Here is a 9,291-nt window from a genome sequence, read left to right as displayed (position 1 = left end):
TTGGCCCTTTTCTTGCTGGAAGAATACTGAACTGACAGGGGGTATCACACAAGGCAGGGGGCAGGGATCACACATCTGTGTCTTCAGATGCCACTCCCTTTCCTTAAAAAGCCTGCCTCCTACCCCAGGCGGGTGACATGACGACCCCATCCTGATGAGTCATAACTACTCCTAATCTGACCACAAAGGCCTCGCCTCTACCCACCATTTTCAGATGGGTTTCCACGCTCTTAAGACCTTACAGTGGGAGTTAAATGTCAAGATAGTACACCCAGGAGGCGCACTCCCAGCACTGTGTACAAGACCATCTCTTCAGACCCCCCCCAGCCACACGCTGTTTTAGAAACAAACCACTGATCAGGACCGGCTGGTGCTGGATCTCTGCAGTGCACCCCCACCCCACCCCTCCAGACACCAGAGCAGATCATTTAGGTCAATCTCTGCAGCCAGACCTTGGCAAGGATGTCCTTGGGAGGGGCACGGGAGAAGACTAGAATCAGCTAAGAAGGGTGCCCTGCCCCGGCTGACACTGGGCAACAGGACTTTAGAGAATCTTGGGTGTGAAAACTGGTGGGTAGTGATGAGCCTGCCTACTCCCTACTCTGGAGAGCTTTGTGACTCCCTGGCTGGCCTGCCTTATCTTTGGGGTCCTTTCAGAACTAATCCCAGGGCACCTCTGGTGGCCCCAGGGCCACACCAGTCACTGTGACATTTGATTCTACAGGTGTCTTCCCCCCCAACCCCCCTTAACCCTGAGGACCAAAGTGCCGGCCGCCACACCATTCATTGTACTTTATGAGAGAGTGCCGAGAGCTCACTGGAACTAAGTAGGCAAATTGACAGCAGTCTTGCAAATGTCTTGGGGGAACTTGAGCTCGCTGGTTTTGCACAAATAAATGCTTGAAAATGTCGTGAAGTGCTGATGACTCAAAACCACAAACAAAGCTGAGCGACACACTGCACACAACTATCCACTGTGCGGAGGCTGCCTCACTTGAAATCCACTGGAAACACGGGGTTCTGCTTATTGTGCCCTTGTCCAGCATACACAGGGGTCCTGGGGTTGAGGCCCAGCACTGAAAACTGAAAAAAAAATACTGTTTTATATCGTTTGATTGTGGGGTGGCCTATACAGGCTCATGGGTTGAGTACTCAATCCCCAGATGGTGACACTTTGAGATGTGGTCCTCGATGGAAGGCCTAAGATACCAGGAGTGAAGACCCTAGAAGGCTTTAGCGCCCCCCCCCCCATTCTGGTCTAGTCCCTAGTTCCAGATCAGCCATGATGTGAGAAGTATTGCCCGTAAGCATCTGCTGCCAGGGAGCAATCCACTCAGCTATGCCTTCCTGACCAGTATGAACTCTGTGAACCTAAATAACCCTTCCCTCCACTGGCCTGTTGTGACCAAGTAGCAGTCCAGTGACCTTGTGGGAAGTGTGGTACTGAGCTGTAATGGCCTGCAGCTCCAGATTGGTGCGGGTTGGGCACCTCCAGGAGCCTGTGCAGGAGATGGGCACACTACTCAGGAGACTCGAGAGGCAATGGCAGAACCAGAACAGTGGGGACCCACATAAAAACAAGCCTCCATTGGAGACCTTCAAGTAAGGCAGATGTCAGAAAGAAAATGGAGATAGAAGTTTTCCCCCTACAAGGGGAACTCCAGGGTTGGGTGGGAGGATGGGGGGACAATTCCTCGGGAAAGTGCTTCGGGCATGAGCACAGACACGTGAGTTTGATGTCTGACACCCACATATGAAGTGCACATCTATAGCCCTTGGTGCAGTAAGTATTCAGGTCTGACTCTTATCTCAGGAAATAAGGTACAGAGCAACTGAGGAAAATGCCTTGCAATGTCGGACCACTTCATGTGTGTGCACATGGTATGGGCATGGGCATGGGGACACACGCGCCTGAACACACACACACACACATACTCACACCACTCTTGTGCATGCACGTGTGTAGATACATACATGCACATAAAGAGGTGGAAATCCACCCAAGCTCACACCAGGAAATAACCCTAGCTGAAATTGCTATGTAGCTGGCAGCGTGAGTGAGTCCTCTACCCTATTTGCTGATGGGAGCCCAGGCTGAGATCCAATCGTGCATCACTTGTCCCACTGACAAGGAGGACACTTGTTGACAAATTAGCATAAAGACAAAACAAGAAGTGGTCTGCTGGTACCAACAAGAAGAGAGCATCTGTTAGAAGCAACCCACACACGTGTTCTAAACACAGAACTCAGATGACGGGGCAGTAGATCTTGAGACTTATACATAGCAACTGTGACCAACCCAGTTGACCCTCCTGTCACAACATGCTATGGTACTACTAGCTCCCTATTAGGACATAAGACATGTGTGTTTTTTCTTATTGTTGTGACAAAATACAAGTGCAACTTAAGGAAAGAGGGGTTCTTTTGGCTCACAGTTTGAGGGTATACGGTCCATTATGGGTACAAAAGTGTGAGATGAATTGTTTCATTTTGACCGTGGTCAGGAAGCAGAGCGTGGTGGACGCAGGTACTCAGCTTGCCTCCCCACCCCCCCCTTTTTTTTTTTTTTTGGTTTTTCGAGACAGGGTTTCTCTGTGGCTTTGGAGGCTGTCCTGGAACTCACTCTGTAGACCACGCTGGCCTCGAACTCAGAGATCCGCCTGCCTCTGCCTCCCGAGTGCTGGGATTAAAGGCGTGCGCCACCAATGCCCGGCTCCCCACCCCCTTTAAAAGTTACTTTATGTGTATGGATCATTTGCCTTTGTGTGTATCTGTGTGCCGCATGCATGTGGTGCCCACAGGGGCCAGAAAGGGAGTTGGAGCTCCTGGGACTGGAGTTACACATGGTTGTGAGCTGTCCCGTGGGAGCAAGGGATCAAACTCAGGTCCTCTGGAAGATCATCCGGTGCTCTTAACTGCTGAGCCATCTACACACACACACACACACACACACACACACACACACACACACCTTCCTCATTTTACTCATCATGAGGTCCACAGGCAAACCTACCCAGAAACCCCCTCGCAGACCCAACCAAAGGTGTATCTCCCAGGTGATTTCAACTCCCAGCAAGCTCCCAGGACACAGTACAGATCAACTCCAGAGGGTGGTATCCCAACACAAGCAGCAACATGCAATTCCTCCAACAGGTGTTTTCTGAATGTTTGCAGGGCTAGAGGAACACAGAACTCCAAACCAAGGTGCATCCTTAAGAGAGGAATGCTAAGGTGGACCATGATGACCTGGCCAGGACAGAAATCTAAAAGATGCTAGGGACTTGACAGAGGGCAAAGGTCAACCTGGGCAACCACCGTGGCAGACCATGACAGAGCTTAGACCCTGCTCAGGCTACCAAAGCTAGCAGCTACAACAGACTATATTTTCTCACTCAGGGCAGCTGAGGTAAGGGAGGTAGAGCAGGGAAGTTACAGGTGACTGGGAATGTGCAGTCAAGCCTACCTCCCCCAAGTCTGCCCAGCATTACCCTTTTGCCCAGCAGGGACAGCAGCAGCTTCCCGCTACACCACCCAGGCCCCAGCAGTAGACTCCTCCAGATAGCCTTATGGCTCCCCGGGCCTGTGACCTTTGCAGGCCTTCTCCACAAAGGAGTCTTGGACATGAAGGTTCTAGAGAAGTCATTGACCCGCCCTCTTGCCCTTCAGCAGACTAGCTCCATCACAGTTTCTGTAGGCTAGCCCCTACCCAGTTCTGTAGGCTAGCCCCTACCTAGTTCTGCCATTATAGTCTTGTGCTCATTACCCTAGGGCTGTGCGCACCTGCAGCTTCCCTAGGAGACACAGGTCATTCAAAATCTTTCCAGAGAACCTAAACTTCATATCTTTCTTTCTTTCTTTCTTTCTTTCTTTCTCTCTCTCTCTCTCTCTCTCTCTCTCTCTCTCTCTCTCTCTCTCTCTCTCTCTCTCTCTCTCTCTCTCTCTCTCTCTCTCCCTCTCCCTCTCCCTCTCCCTCTCTCTCCCTTCTTCCCCCAACTCTGTGACCTACTATCTCCAAGGTGACCAAGAGCTGCCTCAACTAGCTCATCACCCTTGTGATAGCCCAGGATGACTTACAATGGGACACCAACATCCATCATCCCCCCCCAAACAGGGCCTGCTGAGTAAACAGAACAGCTGCATGGTGGCTGGGCAGAGGGGCAGGTGCAAGGCTGGGTACCCAGTGCCCCTCTACAGGGACGACTGGGAACCTCCACCCACTGCTTTTGCGGCAGTCCAGAATGGTCCCTGCAGCTGGCCTGTGCTATGATGTCTCTGGATGTGGTGCTCCAGTTCACTGGCCCAGCCGAGGGGTCCGAAAGCCTTTCTGTGAGGGTTTCACAGCCTCCTGATTCTGAGCAGTGCTGAATACTGCAGCCATCTCCTTTGAATCCAGCTGCTTGGGAGTGTCGCCTTCTGTCCCAGGTGTGGTGGAGTGTGGGAAGCTGTGTTTGTGGGGCTGCAGTGGGAGCCAGCCCATGGTTCATTCCTGAGAGGGGGCTAGCTAAAGGAGTTAAAGGGGAATAGCTGCCAGGAGGCCAGACTCAGTTACTACCGATGTGCCCTGAGCCGATGCTTCACCATTCTTAGATACCTTAACCAAAAAGGGGAACATGGCATCAGGTATAGGGAACTAACAGACTTTTCTTCCTCATTTCTCCAAGGATTCACCTTAGATCAACCTAGATTCAACTTCTCATTACCTGGCCTTGAGGGTCAGGAGTAACCACACCTCAGACCAGGTCTGTTGTTATTTGGATAAGACAGCCAAGGCCAAGATCGAACATCCTACTGCAGCCACACCTTTGACCTTTAGGTCAAAACTGAAGACAGTTTTGAATTCTCTGACCTTGAGGCAAGATGGAGTGGAGATGCACCTGCATGTCCCCAGCGGGCCACAACCTTCCCACGATCCAATCCCCGGCCCAATGGGATTCCATCGGAGAGCTGTGGGGCCAGAAGTCAAACTAGTGCAGCCCCAAGGTCCTGTCGGTCTCCTCAGGCACCAGTGTTAACAGGACTCAGCCTTCTCCCTGCTTTCCCAGCTTCCCTGATGTGTGTGTGTGTGTGTGTGTGTGGTGTGACTGCAAAGTCTCCCAAATCAAAAGCTCCAGCCATGATAGTCATGGTAGAATTATGCTGTTGGGGGCCCATGCCCAACCTCTAGCTTACAGACTCTGCAAGGCACCAATTTCAACATGAGCAGAAAAGAAGCCTGTGGTGTTTTACCAATCATAGGAAACTGACAGCCGTTCCTACTAATAGACGATGGAGATAACATCACAGTCATTTCAGTAGATGCAGAAAAAGTATTTGATGGAATTCAACACCAACTCATGATAATAATGATAATAATAATAAAAGATCCCTCCATAGTAGCAGCATGTATTGGAGCACACCTGGAATCCCAGCTTCTTGGGAAGCAGAGGCCTTCCCCGGGCTACAGAATGGGTTCAACCAAGGTCCACCAGAGTAACTTAGTGAGACCCTGCCTGGGGTTGTAGCTCATCGGGAGTATTTGCATAGCAAGGACCTTATTATAAAAGGGCATAGATTTGATCTTCAGTACTGGGGGAAAATAATAAGGCCTCAGGGAGTCAGCCGCTGGCTACCTCCATAACGGTGGTGCCACTATTACACAGATGGGCACAACTTGCCTGGAGATTGGTATTATAACTCATTCACAGCTGGGCAGGACCGGTGATGCCTAGGCTCCCTGTACCTAGTGGCCTTCACAGTGAGGGGCACCTGGCACTTAACAAGCTAGCCAGTGGAAAGGAAGCTCGTGTGTCAGTTCCTTGTTGATTTCTGTGTATATTGCACCCATGTTGTGTGGTGACTTCAGCAACAGGGTCTTGTCAGTGAGTTCTGAAGAGCATCAGGAGAAATGGCAAGAGCCTGTAAAGTTTGGGGGCTTCCTTGACTGACAACTCCTAAGAGGAGCCTTCCTCACCTGGCATGAGGCTTTTGTTAGTGACTCTTTTGTTGCCTCTGGGATTGTCATTGTCTAATCTTGAAGGATGTCCTGCCTTCAAAATGTTTTTTTTTAATTGGGCTAATTGATAGTATGTGTTCTCACTGGTTTTCTGTCAGCTTGACACAAACTAGAGTCATCTGAGAGGAGGGAGCCTCAATTGAGAAAATGCCTCAAGATCAGGCTGTAGGCAATCTCAGAAGGGATCCATGCACTGTGGGGTGCTCCCTTTCTGGGTTGGAAAGAATGTAAGTGCCAGAAGACAGAGAGAGGGGCTGTGAAATGTCTTCTATGTACAACACGGCTCACAGTGTGCTAGGAGGAGCCTTTAGAGCCAAGGGGCCACGGGGTAGGTGGTCAGCAGCAAACAACTGCCTGTGCAGGCTGGTCCCTTCGTGTCCTTGGGTGTCTGTGCCACTCCAAACGCCTCTCTCCTGCAGGCCATCCCTCCCATCCTCTCCCAGCCAGTTAACAATTAATGCCCAGAAGTTTAGAGCACCAGTCAAGGCTGTATGTAAACATATGTGGGAAACAAAGAAGCTAAAATGTATGAAAGCCTTAACCCCATAGCATCTGGAAGCCTAAGGTGCTGCAGGCAATAAACTGACTCCTGGAAGCTCAGCCTCAGTGTCCCGTCCTTTGTTCAAATGTCCATGACAGCAGCAGCTCTATCTGCACATTGCCCCCTCATAACCAGCTGAGTGGGTGGGGCAGGGGCTCACAGGGCCCTTCCTCGAAGAACTGATCTTTTGGCAACAGATCCTGGGAGAGAATGGGGGAGGGGCACAGCACTGGGGAGCAAGCACAAAGGGGTTTGATGGTTAGTTCCAAATCCTGGGGTCACACAGACGGCCCCCAGATAAACTCTACAGAACACTAAACAAAGACTGGCAAATGGAAAAGAGATTTTGTAGGTGACAAGTTGGCAAGGCAGAAGAGGAAGAGGACAAGTAACCAGAATGTATTGTAGATATCAGAATAGTCCACACTGTACTTTTGTTAGCACCATATTTAATGAAGAACTTAACCCAGCATTGAGCAGGAGTGGGTAGCCACCATCAATGCATGAGGCAAGCAGGGTTGGTTGGCAGTAGTCGGTGGTGTATAAAGGTGCGCTGCCTCTTCCCGAGGGTGCTGGCTCATCAAAGGGGGATGCCAAGCAGTCAAGAAGAGTGGGATTCCATAGGACCAAGGAGGCAGAGACCATGAGTCTACCATGACAAAGCTGGCATTGCTCCTGTCCCACACAGAGCATGAGTTCAGGCATGGGACACCATCTCTACCAGTCTTCCATTTGCAGTTTTGTTTTTATTTGTGAGACAGGGTTTCCCTATGTAGCCCTGGTTGTCCTGGAACTCACTCTGTAGACCAGGCTGGCCTTGAACTCTGCCTTCTGATTGCTGGGTTTAAGAGTGTGTGCCACCACCTCCCGGCTATATAATTCCTTCTTAAAATGTCAGTTTTAGCCAGTTCTTTACAGCCACCATTTCAGAGAGAACCACAGTCTCTAGTGACTGAACAGACACAAAATCAAGAGTCCCATCTCCTAGCCTGTGGTCTCTTGTTCCTCCCTCTCCTTCACGTTGCCTCTTCCCGTTCTCCAGCTCTTTCCTTTGTGGCCAGTGCATCAACCTCCCTCCAAAATACTGGCTTTTGGGGGTTGTATTCCCGTGTTAGGGGCTGGAGAAGCAGCACAGAGGGGGTGCTTGCTGTGCCACAGGAAGACCGAGGCTGGCACTCCCATGACAGGCTGGTCATGGTCTCATTCTTGTGACTCCAGAACTGAGCCAAGTGGGGACAGGAGGATCGCTGAGGCTCTTTGGTCACAACCCTAAGTGAAAGACAGGAGCTCCAGGTTCAGCGAGAGACGTGTGAAGAGACTCAGTGCTGCTCCCTGGCCTCCACACAAGTGGGCGCGTGTGCACCCCCAATAAGATAAAGCATAGAAATCCAAAGTTAGTCCTTTTCTACCATCTCCTCTTGCAATTCTTTTGAGCTTTGCCACTTGGAATGGCCCTGGCCAGCTCACACAGTTATAGCCCGTTTCCCTCTGCCCTGTGGGCTGCCCCTCTCATATCTGGTTGATTTAGATTAAGTATTATAGTGTTTTTGACAAATGTTAGAAGGGATCACTGTCAGGGATGCCATTGCCCTACAGAGAGAGACACTTGGTGGGGACAGGGTATTAATGTGGCAGCTCTGGTCTGCCTCAAGCACCCTGCGAGATGAGGTGCAAGCTCTGCACCCCACTTGCAAGTCAATCCTGCCCCAGGAGAGACACTGGGCTCCAGGTCTCCTTGATGCAAATTGTTTCAAAAGGTAGGTGCATGGGTCCAATCTCTGTTTTTTCAACTGCCTCATGGGGCATTTGCAGCCTCAGAAAAGCAAACCCAAACACCAGGGTCACGTTTCTGGTTCTCCTCCCACCACACACGGGTCCAAGCATCTCAGATTGTGCCTCTCACACTCAAAGCTATCTTGTTTTACCTTGTCTATCTAGCATGTTAGCTATGCTCAGTAAGAGTCACACAAAAGGTATCATATTCAAGGCAGCATAACTACATCACTTATGAACCCCTCCCTCTAGCCTTATGGTTTAACATGACACCCAGTGCAGCATAAGTAGGTGCTATCCTGTCTGCTCAGGGAATGAGTTTGTACATGTTCAGTACATACACATACACAACCCTTTCAACAGCGTGCACGCACATGTGTGTGAATGTGCCACAGTTTGACCTTAACAGACTAATCCAACCATATGAGAGAAATCCAGATGACCAGTTTTGACAAGGCTTTGGCACTTACTGAACAACTCACGAGGCAGAGGGAAGATTCTGGAAGCCTGAGAATAATCATTCGTATAAAACATTGGAGGTTGAAGGACAATGTGTGGGAGTTGATTCTCTCCTTGCACCAAGGTCCCTGGGGATCGAACCCAGGTGTCAGTTTTGGCTGCAAACCCCTTCACCCACTGAGCCATCTTACTGGGCTCAGACAAATATTTTTACAATGTCAATCTAAGACCAGGTGAGCCACAGGAACAAACCCCACAGATCTGGTGAGGCAGCCAAATGTATCCAGAACCAGTCACTGTTGGGTCACATCACCTTACGCACGAGTTCCCGACAGACCTTGAATCGGCACCCTGGGTATCTGCTCCATAAACCCAGGGAGTGAAGCCGAGATGCCACGGAGTGCTGGGTCCACAAGCCCTGCCTGGGGACAGCAAAGCTGTCTCAGGGAAACTGGATGCCAGTTGCCACTTTGTGAAGACAAGTGTGCCAATGCCACGAGGCAGCCCCTTCAATACAGCAGCATTC

Source organism: Mesocricetus auratus, unplaced genomic scaffold, assembly GCF_017639785.1.
Source record: "Mesocricetus auratus isolate SY011 unplaced genomic scaffold, BCM_Maur_2.0 Super-Scaffold_100025, whole genome shotgun sequence".
Taxonomy (NCBI): domain Eukaryota; kingdom Metazoa; phylum Chordata; class Mammalia; order Rodentia; family Cricetidae; genus Mesocricetus; species Mesocricetus auratus.
Note: the sequence above shows the minus strand (reverse complement) of the source record.